Below are 15629 nucleotides of genomic sequence, written 5' to 3'. Positions count from 1 at the left end.
TCTTTACGTCTTAATCAAATTTCCTGTTAGTCTTCCATCCATGTTCTTATCCACTTGTACAGCATCATGGGGGGAGCCAGAGCCTAACCCAGCAGCAATGGGCATGAGGGGAAATACCTGCAGGACACACACATACACACACACCAGGGCTAGTTTCTACAAAAGCCAATTAACCTACAGTACCAACATGTCTTTGGACTGTGGTAGGGAATCACTTAAGCATGGGTAGAGCAAAAAACCACAGACAGTACCCCAGGGATTGAACACAGGGCCCAGACACTGGGATGCAGCAGTGCTACATACTGTGCCACCCTGCTGCCCTCCTCTTAGGCATGTTTTAGAGAAACTGAAAGGATCGGGTTCCTCTAACATTAATCATGCCCTTAGGTCTTGGCTTGAATATTACTGCTGTTCTCTAAGGCTTCTCTAGCCTGTTTGCAAAGTGTAGGCAGTAAACACATGTGGTCTAACTGGGACATACTGTACAGTAGTAGGCACTGCCAGTAATGTATGAGAAAGGTGGGGTGGATTGGCATTACAATATATAATCTGATTTCAAATCTTTCATTGTATTCATTTTTTGTTTAACTAAAACAATGCCTTTGAACACAATCTAATATGCCATATGTCACATTTTCCTTTTCAGAGAGACCAGAACCATCTTGTAGAAAATATTTTTGAGTCTGTTCTCTAATTCCTTCATTAAGGACTATGAACAACACCAGTTAAACTCTGTTATAATTATTTTGTTTCTAAGTCTGACCACTTGCAGTGCAGTGAAAAAGTAAACCTTTAAGATTTTATGGTTTAACATATTTAGACACATTTAACCTTCAATTAGTCCTCACCAAGTCCTAATTATAGATTCTTTAGTCAATTATGTGGAATTTCATTTGTGTGAACATAAAACATCTTTAAGCTTTTAAAGCAGTTAGTCACAAAAGGCAGCAAAACCTGAAAGACCCACAGGCTTGTTTAGCAGATACTGTATTTCTACACACTAGTCCTTTTACTCATGGCGTGTTTTTGCAGACCTGAACATAATCTTCACCTCTGTCTTCCAATGATTATTGTAGCCTTTGATGGGGTTTTCATCTTTTCATCTTTTATGCTAGCAGTCATATCACCCTGCATCTCACAACTGGCAATCCACGGAAGCTAAGCAGGTGTGAGCCTGATGGGAGACCTCCTGGGAAAAACTAAGGTTGCTGCTGGAAGTGGTGTTAGTGGGGCCAGTAGGGGGCACTCACCCTGCAGTCTATGTGGGTTCTAATAGCCCACGGGGACACTATACTGTAAAAAAGGCGCAGTCCTTCGGTTGAGATATACAACTGAGGTCCTGACTCTCTGTGGTCATTAAAAATCCCAGGGCATTTCTTGAAAAGATTAGAGGTGTTATCCTGGCATTATGGCTACATTTTCTCCTGGTCTTTACCAGTCGTGGCATCTTAATAATCTATGAATTGGCTGTCGCATCATCCAGGTGGGGCTGCACGTTGGTGGTGGTGGAGGGGAGTCCCCATTACCTGTAAAGTTTTCTTTGAGTGGAGTGTCCAGAAAAGCGCTATATAAGTGTAAGGAATTAATTATGATAGTGCTTCAGCCTATTTTTTTTACATTGAAACTCATTGACAAAACATTTTTTAGCAAGTAATCAATGCTATTAATTGCCATGATCTTTTAATTCAATTCTCTCTGATCCAGTTAGAATTCTAGCTAAAATTTTTTGTCCTCCCACTTGCATTAACAAGTGGTCACCTGTACTGTGTTATACGTGTGTACAGTGTATGGTTGTACAGCTCTGGATGTGTTTCTGCTGCTGGTGGATGGAGAGGAGAGCTGCTTGCTGCACGTGCTAAACTTTGTAAGAATGAGTGTGATCATTATTTTACATTGAAACATAGGCAAGAAATTCATCACATGGTACATACAGCATTTACTTATTGTGTCGCTGTTTTTGATAAAATTCCAATTCACAGTGGTGGGATTCTGTTGAGCCGATGCAGTTGCAATGTGTCTTTTTGAGACTGATGCCCTAGCACTCCCTGTTGACGGGCCACCACAAGGACATTTTACAGGTTATTTCCCACTCTTGTTCACTCATTGCTATGTATCCAAGCAATCAGTTTGCATTTTTATTTCATTCCATTGGGGTTTTCAGATAACTACACTAATTATCAATTAATAGTAGAGTGTACGAGCTAGCATGGTGCAGTAGTTAGTATTGCTGCCTCTCAATGCTGGGGTTCTGGGTTTAATTCCTGGGTGCTCTCTGTGTGGAGTTTAAAAGTTCTCACTGTGTTTGTGTGGGTTTCTTCTGGGTACTCAGGTTTCCTCCCACATACTGTACTGTTAGGTTAAATTGCTTCTGGGAAAACTCGCCCTGAGTGAGTGTGTGTGTGTTTGTGTCTGTGTGCACTGCAATGGATTGGAGTCCTATCCAAGGTGTGCCCTGCCTTGCGCCTGTTGCTTTCCAGGATAGGCTCTGGCACCTCTGCAACCCTGTATTGGATTAAGTGGTTAGAAAATGGATGGACGGTGTATTGTCTTTCCTGGGTCGGGCTTGCAGTATTTTGCTTTTTCAAAAGAAAGGCACGCAGAGTTAAAAAGCGTAGGCTTTGCATTTGCAGGAAATGTTTATACTGTAGATAGCAGCTTTTGGAAACGGAGTTCGAATTGAAATTGACAGAAGCATTGAGGTGATTTAATGCAAATTTTTGCTTAACAAAGCAAAAGGAAAACATGCCAGACTAAGTGAGTGACCGTACTGAGACCTGTGCAAAATAGGCATCGCCTGGGGGAAATATCACTGATTCAACCTGTCTGCTGACCAGCAGTGTCCTGCAGAGAATCGAGTCCAGATGATGTTACCCTGCACAGCTCAGAAAGGCCGAAAATGCATTCCTAATGGCCCTGGAGGCGTCCTGCCCAGGAGATACTGTACTGCAGGCCAGGAGATAATTACTAATTAACGCTTAGCTCTGCACTTAGCAAGGCATTCCAAAACAGCAATGTTATGAGATTAAGGTTTTTAGGCTGTTGATGTGGCTGTTTATTTTTAAAGTTTGAGTATATACTAATCTAATCAGGGAGAAGAAAGGTGCCCCAGAGAGCCTGTACTTCCAAGGTTGGCCCTATCCCATCCCAAGCCACTGTTCAGTGGGATCAATTGACCATGTGCAGCCCACAGAGCTGAGATAATCTGTGTGCCTGTGTGTCTCATGGAGTGCAAGCTGGGGTATGCAAAAGGACACATGCCTAATAGAAGAAATATGGCCAGTAAAGTGATCTTATCTTAATAAGAGAGCTCTCAGTTTATGATTTTCATACACTCGTTTCTTGGATATATTCTTTTAGTATTATCTGGATGACTTGTTTTAATTTGTTGAATGATATTTTCATTGTCCAGATGGGGGAATCAAGGGATTTAAACCCTCGTTTACTCCATTTGGAAAGATTTGTACAGGGTATACAATACCTTGATTGTCTCCATTTTGCCCAAAGCAGTTTATGCCAAAAGGTTAAGCCTAGTAAGTACTGTATTTTATTTCTAAGCTTAAAAGCACTGACATTTATTTACCTATTTACTGAGTAGGTTTAAGCCTCACAAACTAGGTTTCAATTAAGCCTTTGTGTCAATATTAGAAAGACGTGGCTCCCTGGCTCAGCACAATAAAGGGTGCTATTTTATTTTTAGTCCCTCTTGTGCTGTGTTTTAATGGAAAATTTCACCTCCTGAGGATCACTGTGGCATATTTCTGGGTTACAATCCCTCTGCAGCTTCTGTCAGGGACAGCACCGCTGCATTTTTGGATATAATCAATGGGATTCAATCTCTCACCTCCACAAGAGAGTATGAAGGGAAAACATATTTCACTTAAGTCATTGAAAATGTTTCTTAAATTATCTTGCGTCTTGTTAACTTTGGAAAACATTTGCAAAAAGCACGATTTGCTTCCCAAAAGCAAGATTCATCGAAAGGATCATACACAAAGAACTTTGTCCACCACCTTTATCTCAATTTATGTTTCATAATGTAACCACACTGTGCACAATAGAACATTACAAGCTTACCAATAACTGTAAAAATGTTGTAGGGAGCAATGCAAAGCACAGGGTTAATCAGAAAGCTAATTCAGCACAAAAGAGGGGTGAGGAACAGCCCAGTGCAAGATAATGGGGCACCAGAATAAATAATGTGCACAGTATGCTAGAGCAGCTAACATGCAGTAGAAAAAAAGGGTCCAGATGCATCATGCTGATGAAGAGCTGAAGTACAGATTTGGATAAGAGCACGTTACCCATATCACAGTTAACAAGCAGAGACAGAAATGTAGAAAAAACACTCACCATTCCACCTCTGGTGTGGAGTGGCATTATACTATGGTGGCCAGTAGCATGCTTGCAAAGGGAAGCTTTCATAGGGAGTAACATGCAAAAACATGCAGGAAAAACTGGATTGTGGTGACACTTAAGAGCTACATAATAACATAAATATTCTGATTTAGGTCCTTTGAGGTTGAAACATGTTGATTGTTTAGAGCCCTGTGTTAAATATTTTCTAAAAAACAAAAGCTCCTTAAACAGTTAAAATATTATGGACATAATCCATAATGTATGGACATCTGTTATTCCATTATAAGTTATTGACAACCCTGCACTCTAGCCTAAAACAAATGGTGTATTCTGCCTAGCGTAAAGGCGTTCTTATTTTTGTATTTTTTAAAAAGGATTTTTCTGATTCTTGCAGGGTGTACATTTGAGAAGAGAATTGGTTTGTGTCTCTCAGGGAGGACACAAACAACAATATTAATCTCACTTGGAGCTCGACCTAAACTGACCTAATTTACTCTCCTCCGGCAGTTTCACTATTTCTTATCGTCTCTGATCTCCCTCCATCTCTGCCTTCACAACGTGGGACTGGTAATCATCAGTCAGAGCACAGAGTGGGACAGTAGGGACTGGTGGTCGTCTCTGAGAGAGGAGTGGGACAGTAGGGACTGGCAGTCGGCCCTCAGAGAGATGAGTGGGACAACAGGGACTGGCGATCGGCCCTCAGACAGAGGAGTGGGACAGCAGGGACTGACGATCGGCCCTCAGAAAGAGGAGTGGGACAGCAGGGACTGGCGATCGGCCCTCAGAGAGAGGAGTTGGACAGCAGGGACTGACGATCGGCTGTAAGAGAGAGGAGTGGGCCAGCAGGGACTGGCCATTAATGATTGATTACCTACATGACTAACTAGTCATTTTGTATATCTAGGTACATTAATTTCAAGCAAATGTGTTAATTTTTCTATTCCTAAAAAATGTTCTATATGTAGTTTGATGTAGAATAATCAAGAACACGTAGATTGCTATCCTACCTCAACAGTAAAGTGACCAAAGCAAAGTCATAAGAATTATGCAAAGCAGGAAACTAAAACTAAAGTAAATTTGAATATAGAGGGATAATACTGTGCACAGCTGTGTTTCTGTACCATTGCAGCATAGTGATTTTTGATATTTTCATACAGTCTCTCTACATTGTGTGTACACTGCTGTGACATTAAAGGGAAAATGGTTTTGCCCAGTATCTTTGAAAGGAAGTGGAATTTACCAGGAATCTAACTATGTTAGATTAAGAATCAATGAGCTTACTGTATATTATAACAGTAGTTTTAATCTAATAAGAAATATTCTGATTTTTATTTAGGACCTAGAACAAAATCACTATTAGAGACTTTAAAGAGACTGAGAAAGTTCTTTACCTAGTCTTTCCTTGTACTTTTTTTATCATTTATGATTTAAGAAATGAAATTAATGGAACTTTAATTTTCTAAATATGTAGTAAATGTCGAAGTTTAATCAAACTATATAGCCCCCGTAACCTTTTTTTGCACTTTAAGGTACAGTACATGCGTAGATCATTGGGATTACATATCTTTATTTTACCACAGAGGTGAATAAGAAGGTGTGTTTTTTCTGTAGCAATGCAAGCTTATAAAATAAATATATTAAGATCTGGAAAAAATGTAAACGAGTTTGCAGTTTAGGAAAAGAAAACATTGAAAGATCATGCTCAAAACCGTGAAGAGGACACATCAATACAATGTACAGTAGAGGGGCCCTAAAAAATTAAATAAGAATAAGAGCATAATGTAATTCTTTAAATAGGGAAGGTAATGTACAGGAGGGGATGAGAGACATAATACATTTTAAAAACATTTTTTATTCAATACTTGCAAATTGTGAAGTCATTTTCGTGCTGTGATCATTCACAAAGACTTTCATAAAACCAATATTTTTACAACCTGTGCACTATTAGACTCTATACAGGGGCAGACATGGTCTCGGAGCTCAGATCCACATGATTGTAATCTTATTATTACCTATCCACCCATTTTCAGTTAACAGTTTATCCTTGCAGGACTATAGTACACCCTGGATATTATATCGGCCCATCACAGGAATTTAAAATATCCAGCAAAAGGACCTGGCAATCGCTTGCCTCCTTAAGGGTAAACATGTCCCATTTGCTTGTCTTCTCCAGCTTGTCCTCTCTCTCTTCTTTGCTGTGCTTCCCAGTGCTGTGCTGTGAAATTGCTCATTCCGACACGCTTGGACAGTAAATAAGCGGCAAACTCCTCTCTGTCTGCTCGTACAGAAGCTAATCTGCTGTTTTAGTACAGAGCCAAGCTGGTGCAGGCAGGTGGTGATGATTGTCTGGGAATTTAACAGCCTTCATCATCAACTCCCCTCTGCTCTGGGGTTAAGCATGCAAACACTTTTATGACAAATGGTCAGTAACATTTTTGCCTTATGTGCCGGCGTACAGTTGCATGGATTAGCCCTATTGAAATATCTCTCAGTGTCCCTGTTTGTAGCATGTACAGTAGGCTCATCAAGAAACTCAGCCTTGGGGCAAAGAAAGTCTGTGTGTCCAATAAAGAGAAAAGTCTGAGGGCTAGATGTTCAATGTGGAGGTGCAGAATACGTACCAGACACTGAGCCATTTTAATACTCTGCCCTGTCACTGTAGCAGACTGAAACGATACAGATGCATAACTCTGAGTCTGGAATTGGGGACTAGTGATTCAGAAATTGTAATCGTTTCAGCAGCCCCAGGCTGAAGGAGGAGATCATGAAAGGGTGCTACTTAAAAGGGTTCTTTCCTGCGATTAATCTGGCTTTGTTTATTGTTGGGTAGAATGGGCTGTCTTTGTGTGTTATTGTGCCAAACGTAACATGAAAAATTTGTTGTGCAACTTGAGTGAAACAAAGTGAAACGAAAAACATTTTGGCTTAGAATGCAAAGTGAAAACAGTGATAGAAGGCATGAGGTTAATTATTTCCATATATGTATATATTTCAAATGTAAATGAAATAAACAGCTCTGTTTCAAGTTGTGTCTGTCCATGAGACAGGGATCTCTAAATATCCGCCACCCGTTACCTAGGAAACAACGTTAAGCAAATCAATGGAGGTAGTGTCATTGGAATGGGAGGGCATACCTCCCTCTCTCTAACTCTCTCTCTTTCTCTCCCTTCTATTACTGCCTCCCTCTCTCCCTCCCTCACAGACATACACACACTCATGCTGGCAACTACAGCCCAAGAAGGTGCAGACTGAACTCACGCTTGGCTTCTTCAGATCCGCTGGGTGGACTTTAGCTGCCTTGGTGGCAAGAGAGAACCCTTTACTCTATGCAGAACATCAGAGTCTTTTGGCAGCTCTGTAAACTTTTGTTCCGTGCTCGCAGAAGGTAGCTGGAGGCTGGTATGGTACCTGGCTGGCTCAGGCATCCTCAGCAGTGAGGCAGGGGGTGAAGGGCAGAGAGGAGGAACTAGGCAGTGAGGGAGAGATTCCCCCCCACACACACCCCAAACCCTGCACCCCAGTACCTTTGGTTTTCCTTTTATTTTCCGGGGTTGGAGAAGTTGGAATTTGTTCAAGTTGAGGGATATGAGGAGCGATGAGAAAGGTCCATCATGAACCTGGAAGGTCTTGAAATGATAGCGGTCCTGGTGGTTCTGGGGCTCTTCATTAAGGTGCTGGAGCAGTTTGGACTCTTCGAGCCTGTCGGAGTCGAAGGTAATAAAAACCGTATGTTACTGCACTGTTTGACTCTCCCTGCCTTGGCTCTGTGCAGGGCTGCTGTTTTTGGGCTACCGGTGCCTCTGTATGGGTGGGAGCAGCAGGCACTGGGGAGGAATTCATTACAGCTGCAGCGCACTCCGGACTGGCCCGGCACAGCTCAGTTTGCAAGGATTTGATTACTGAAGCAACTGTTGGCTCTTTAACTTTCGAAATCTGAAACCTTGTCTCCCTCTCTACCTCTCTCTCCTGCATGCATGTTTACTGCAAAATCAATACCTAGTGATGAGAGCCGATGCGGTGTTTTCCTTTGGTGCAAGTCTGGATTAGAAATCTTTATATTCTTCAGTTATCATAATATGTTAAAAGACAAAAGGAGAGTTCTCATTTACTGTGTATCCTTGCCGAAAAGTGTTGCAAGGGCTGATAGTGTAGGGCCTGTTTCTTGAAAACATGTACTGTAGAATTTGTAAAATGCACCATTTTTTCTTTAGTTTTTTCAAGTCTTTTGATATACACAGACTTTGGCACATGAACAACATTTTAAATGGGATATCATTGTTTTGGCACTAGAAATGAAAAACATTTTTTCTAGGGTGTATCAGTAAATGTAACCTTCAGCTTTTTTTCCTGTGTGAGTGAGTTTAATTCTCTTGGTGACAGTTTAAAGACTTTGTCACCTGTTGCTGTCTCTTTAACGTTGTTTTATCTGTCATAAAAATCTTATCTTTGATAGAGGTAATCTTTCCAGGCCTTTGCAGGCATTCTAGTTTGCTCTGTTGGGCTGTTTTTGGTCTGGCTTCAGTCTGGAGCAGACGTGGTGTTTAAAGCTGCCCCTAACTCACAAACTGAAATGGATGATACTAGGCTTCAGTAAAACCTTTCATTCCTTAACTGATTCTAAATAAACAGCAATAAAAATACATACTGTACAGTTAAAGAAAATCTGATTTTTGTTGATAAATACACTTTTATTATTGGTTTGAGTGCCTTTTTACCGGGTAATTTAAAGAAAAATGAAAAAGAAGCAACTTGCTAACCTACAGTAACTACATTTTTGTATGAAAGTGGCACTCCTTAGTGAAAGAAGACCTGTCTGAGAAACAGCTTGTCACAGGCATTCATAATTTTGTCAAATTCATTAAACCCTCCATTTAAACCAATGGTTTAGAAATATGTTCATCCATCAGTTTTATAAATATACTGTAGTTCATTCCATTAAAACTATTCCTTTTCAAATGGAATCTATATTTCAACTGGGTTTAAAACTGTTGCTTTCACATGGCTTCCTTTACCATTAAGTGGTTATCAATTGTAGTTTGTTTGTTTTTTTATACCAGTGGAGGGACACTATATGAGCCACTAGATAATAAACCTTGGTGGTATATCATAGACCAGTTGTTAAAGTATCTTCTTTTGGAACAGCAGTGCTTGTGATATGAGCTGGGGCCATTAAAATCTCTCTCACTTATTGCTGGTCCTGTCTTACTGACTCAACAGCGACTTCAAACACTGTCTCCATCTGGAGCTGGGGTGAATGCAGAGAGAAGAATTCTGGCAGGAGTGTACTGTGTACTAATGTCCAATAAACAAATGCAGCCAGAGCCACAGCAGAATACAAACTAATTATGACTTGATAATTGTAGATCTCCTAAATCCCTGTTTTTGCAAAGTAAAATGAAGTGTGAACAATAGCAATGAAAAGCCCACTCATACCATTCTAAAATTAACTTGAGAAGAGACCACAGCACTGATAACGACTGTACAAACCATGCTGTTAGGACAGACGGAGGGAAATAAAAATATTTATAAATAGGGTATAGAGTACAGTATATACAGTCTGTTTTTCTGGCAGGCCTGGAGTCCTCTTTGTACAATAAGCTATAGTTTTTGGTACTGTAGGGCAGTTCAGAGGGTAGAGAAAGAGAGCTGGGCTGTGCTTGACTCTTGTCTCTGCAACAAGAACATATAGAGAGCAAGACAGGTAGGCACTGTATGTTACCTATGTAGGCTGAGAAAAGAGAGAGAAGGATATATTTGAATAAAGCTCAATAATTCCAAAAAATACACAAGTGCAACTAAAACTAATGGGAAAGCAATGTAAAAACCCATAGACTCAAATCTACAACCAGAGTTTCACCAGACAGCTAACTGACTGATTGCTTAGCTATCAAAAATGAGGCGTGCATTTACAGTACAGTACATCATAGGTGTTCAAACCTTGTGCTGGAGGGCCAGTGTGTCTTCAGGTTTTCTAGGGCTTTTTAAGTCATCAGCACCTGAAGAGCTCGCAGAAGTTGTAAAATTGTTGCCATTAAGGCAAAAAAAGAGCTAAGCTGAAAGGAAAACCTGCAGACACACCTACTCAGAGCTGGGCATCCCTGCATGAAGCTGTCTAAGTGATGTCGCAGTCCAGCTTCATTAGCTGATTAGGCGTGACAGCTTCAGTTTGCCACAAAAGGCTATAGAGTCCATTTGCCCTGTCTTATCCATTTGGCTTCTAGTATATTGATCAAAGGATTACAGTACATCCATTCATTTTTGCTTTACTGACATGGCTGGGCAGTTTGTTTCTCATAACCCTTGTATAAATAAGTGCCTTTAACCCATATAAGACAGATATTAACATTATGAACAGTTCAGGATAGGAGAAGTTTTGATTTTTTTTGTGTGTATCTGGCTTGTGTATTTGCACAGTATTGAAGAGCATCATTCTCCACTAACGCTTGTGCTCCTTTACACAGTGGGAATGATTGCTTTGTGATAGTCTGTCATTATTTGCGTGTGCTTTGATTTGTTGTTTATACTGTATATTAATCTGCTCTTACCCCCACTTTTCTAAGTGCTATTCTAAGGCCTTACTATGTACTCAGTTTCTGTTTTCTTTTTACGCTGACATCCAAAATAATCATCACATTCAATTTAGCTTTCAGAGTACAAGAGTGTTTTAAATGCCTTGTAAATGATTACTTGATTTAAAACAATTAGGTGCTGTTTGGCGCAAAAGCCTAAATCAACAGTGCCCCCAAGACTGGGGTTGAGAGTCGCTATTGTATTAACAAGGCAGCATGCCAGGTACACAGCACAGGTGTTATTTCAGGGAATGTCGAATTTAATGATTTTGCCCTCTGCAGTGCGGAGTTCTGAGGGAAACCGTTCAAGCTTGGTGACAATAGCCCAGTAATTAGAAAAGCCAGTTGCCTGATTGGAAATCCAATGAAAATTGTACATTTTCCTTGTAGGAGAGTACCGATATACAGACCAGTCAATACCAGAATGTCACATACAGGCCATGGAACAACAGTCATTGGCTTCCCTGTTCCCTGCTCTATTGCCTCCTGGTTCTCACTGAAGAAAGTGTTACGTTGGAAACAACTAAAATTGTTGTCATACCTCCACAGAATTACTAAATGAGGTATAAAGGTTGTTTTTTTTCAGGTGGTAAAATTAAGGTGAGAAAGTTTTATGAATGCGATCCTAGTATAAGCGGTTTGAAAAAAAGGGTATTGTTTTAATGTGAAATGACATGTCATAACAAAATCGATATGCAAACATTACTGAAATGAGTCGCTGAAATACTAAACTTTTTTACTGGTCAAAATCATTTTGTATCATTCAAATCATATAGAGGTTATAATGCCACCACAGAAAACACCTGAAATGTTACATTAATAGACTGTAGACAGGAACACCTGGACTGGACCAGGTATGTGCATTTACCTGTGTTTGGTGCAGGGCAGAGACATGCCGTCTGTTTTAAATCTTAAAATCAAGTTCTGCTGTAAGTGGTTCAACAGATAAAAAACAGGTTTAGGTGGTGATAAATATGGTGTATTCTAGTAGCAGGTGCGTGAAGAATACAGTAATTCTACTTCAGAGCTTTCATAATATTCTGTACTTTAAACATTTTAAAACATCACAGAATATTCCAAATTACAACTCTGTGAAGTAATAATGTATTAGGGGTACTTCATTTTCAAAACATATTCTTTTTCTCTGCATGCTACAGGTACATATTAATACTTTGAAAAGTTTGATCCAGTTGAAAACTTCACTAAAGCTGTATGTTAAACACATTAATCTGATTGGAACTGTAATTAAGTAGATGGTCTGAATAAAGGATTCCAACAGGGACATTTTAACTCTCTTTTTTGATTTCCTGAAAACATAAAAAGTGGCCTGGCTTCCATTTCCAGGAAAACCTAGGTGATAACTGTACCCATGTGTGATGTTAAGTTCCTGCTGTATGGATTTTATCTTCATTCTAATACAATACAAAAAGGTTTCATTCCAGACAGTATATGCTCATACAGTAGGTAACTCCCCTCCCGTGTGTGTGTGTGTGTGTCTGTGTGTGTGTGTGTCTGTGTGTGTGTCTGTCTGTCTGTCTGTCTGTCTGTCTGTCTGCTGGATTAGGCAGCAGTTTACCAACAGCATTCTTGTTTCTGAAATTGATAGATGGTTAGAGAATATAGTTGGATTGAAAATAATATTTGTATACTTTTGAGCATCACTGAATCATCATTTGCAATTACATTTATGGTTTTCTTAGGGAGCAATAGAGTTCTGCAGAGCTCACATTACTGTAATCATACAGACTGTCTTCATGTAAGATTTTGTCTGTCTTTACTTGTGAAGTAATAAAATGAAAGCTCCTGTACTTTTTATCTGCACGTCACAGTTTGGAGTCAGTTAAAGATGTGCTGTGTGGCCTGTGCTGTTGTTATTCATGCCATTCCTGGTTGATCCTGCTAGTCCAGAGGTGATTGGTTCAGTTTTGAGTTATGGCATAGCAATACCTGAATAAGTTAGATTTTGTAACTGGGTGGGTTTCCCTTGTGTTACTGTTACAGATGCATGTTTCTGGTTCCCCTTGAAACCTGATAGTGTTGAATTCTTGTGCAGCTAAAGAGGGCCGTGATGCTGTACAGCTTTGATCCCTGTGTTACCGGTGAGTGGCCGTGCTCGAATCCAGTCAAGGGGCATAGCTTCACTTGTCACACCAGGCTTGCAGTGTAACAGGAACTGCATCTGACCTTCGCCAGAGGCTTAATGCTCCTGTTTGCATTGAAAGGTCTGCAAAGAGAAAGAAAGTGGATGATGGAGAGAAGATTGCTGGTCCAACGATTGCAACTCATAGGTGACTGAGCAACACCTGTCTCTTCCCAAGTGATGAGCGGAAAAAGAAAGCAAACTGGAAAGCATTTAAAAACCTTATGTACTGTACCTGGAAAATAAAACACTTTGCCTAAAGTCGATTTATATACACTTCACTTTATAAAGAATCAGAGTGTCAGGCGAAAAGGCAGTCTGGAGCCCTACAGTACGTGTTCCTGAGCAGGGAGACACAGAACCAGTGTATCATTCATGGGAAAAAAAAGAGCTTGAAAGACGCAGTGACATTGGCTGAGAGTGTAATGCAGCACAAATGGAGATAAAACTGATGCTTGTCTCCTTCTGGATTTTTTGCCCTTATTTACATAAGTGCAGGGCAGGAGACAAGCTGATTTTATGGGTTATTAGGTCATTGATTGAACCACAGTTTTAGAAGGACATGTGCTTATCTCAGATGCAGTGAGATGCCAGCTCTGGAGGTTATATCTTGTTTCTCAAGGGAGGGAGTTATGGGGGTGGAGGTGGGAGTGATACTGATGACATAGGAGTGAAGACAGTTTTTTAAGTCTAAAATACGAGGATTGAGTTTTGTGTTCCTCACAACTATTTGTATATGACATTCTCTCATTAATCAGGTAAGGAAAATGAAAGAAATATGAGATACAACAGCCTACTCAGAGGAGAACACAAGCATTGATGTGATGCTGCCACACAAAATGTCAGAGTCTTTAAGGTCTTGAACAGGTTTGCCAAAAATCTTTACAGTTTCATTTTGCAAACGCTTTCACTCGAAATGCCAGGAATGCTGTGATACACTTTATAGTCAGGAGTCATGCCAGCTATTTCAAGTGGAAATAGTGACAATATATTATTTAATACAGAAATGAAGACTAGTGTGACATACAGTACTGTAATGTTTCAAGCATACACTGGGTGCAGAAAGTATTAATCCCCCTTGAACCTCTACTATATTTTGCTGTTACAACCTCAAATTGCAACACATTTGAAGATGATTGTTTGTACACTTAACAAAACACTTAACATTTTGACAGGGCATAATCATTTCTAATGTAAAACAACTAAGGAACAGATTTGTGGAAAGACAGAAGTCAGACAAGGGCTGGAAAAAGGTTTCAATGGACTTTTCCCACAGAGCACTGTTAAATCAATTGTAAGGAACTGGAGGACACAGAAAACAGAGAATCAAACACTAGGTGGTCCTCCAAAGCTCAGCAGCTGAGCAGGAAGGACATTGGTCAGAGAAACAAAACAACCCTCATAGACCTACAAGGTCTCATAATTGAGGTGGGAGATACTGACTGAGTCAACAATAACTCAGGTACTCCACAAATTTGGGCTGGATGGCAGAGTGGTGAGGAGAAAGCCTTATTTTAAAAAAAAGATGAAGTTCCGTCTTGAATATGCATAAAACATGAGCCTCTGAGGAAAAAATTGTTGTCTGATGAGATAGAAATGTAGTTATTTGGCCTAAATGCTAAGTGTTATGTCTGGTGAAAGAAGAGTACTGCTCATCACTCGCAAAACACCATTCCCAAATTGAAGTACGGCGGTGGCAGCATGCTGTCGTGAGCTCCTTTTCATTGGACTGGTACTGTAGGCTTGTCAAAACAGAGGGCAGAATGGATGGAGCAAAATATAGGCAGATGCAGGAACACCTGGGACAGTCTGCAAAAGATCTGAAACTGGGACAGAGATTCACATTTCACAACAGGACAATGACCCCAAACACAAAGCCAAAGCAACCCTTGACTGGCTTAAAAAGAAGAAGGTGGAAGTCTTTGAGTGGCCCAGTCAAAGTCAAGACTCAAATCCCATAGATAATCAGTGGCAGGAACTGAAGATTGCTGTACACCACCTGTCCCCCACCTGTCCCTCAGTAACCTAACAGCAGCTGAAACACAGCTTTCACAGAAGAGTGGACAAAAATTAAAGCCGCAAGATGTGAAAAGCTGGTTAAACCATAAAAAAACTTGAGGCTATAATTGCTGCAAAGGGAGGACCAACTTAATATTAAATGCTGAAGGTCTCAGGAGGGTGAATACTTGTCCTAGCTGGATTTTTCAGTTTTCTATTTACGGTAACGCAACAAAATGGCAGAATGCAACGGGAGTCAATAGTTTCTACACCCATTGTATACAGTATGTTGAAACGTTTACAAACAGCAAGAATAACATTGAAATGTAAACTAGCATAAAGTCATCATATGTGCAAGATATATTGGTCTGAATATTTTACAAATATATTTCCTTACAAGGGTGACACTTCACCAATTTAGTTCCTGCAATTTTAGCGTTGTGGCCCTGGATTCAATTGTAGATCTAGGGTGCTATCTATGTGGATTTTGCATGTTCTCACTGTGATCACATGGGTTTCTCCAGTTGCTCTGGTAAATTGGCCTTAGGTGTGAGTTTGTGTATGCC

Source organism: Atractosteus spatula, chromosome 5 (assembly GCF_055471065.1).
Source record: "Atractosteus spatula isolate fAtrSpa1 chromosome 5, fAtrSpa1.hap1, whole genome shotgun sequence".
Taxonomy (NCBI): Eukaryota; Metazoa; Chordata; class Actinopteri; order Semionotiformes; family Lepisosteidae; genus Atractosteus; species Atractosteus spatula.
Note: the sequence above shows the minus strand (reverse complement) of the source record.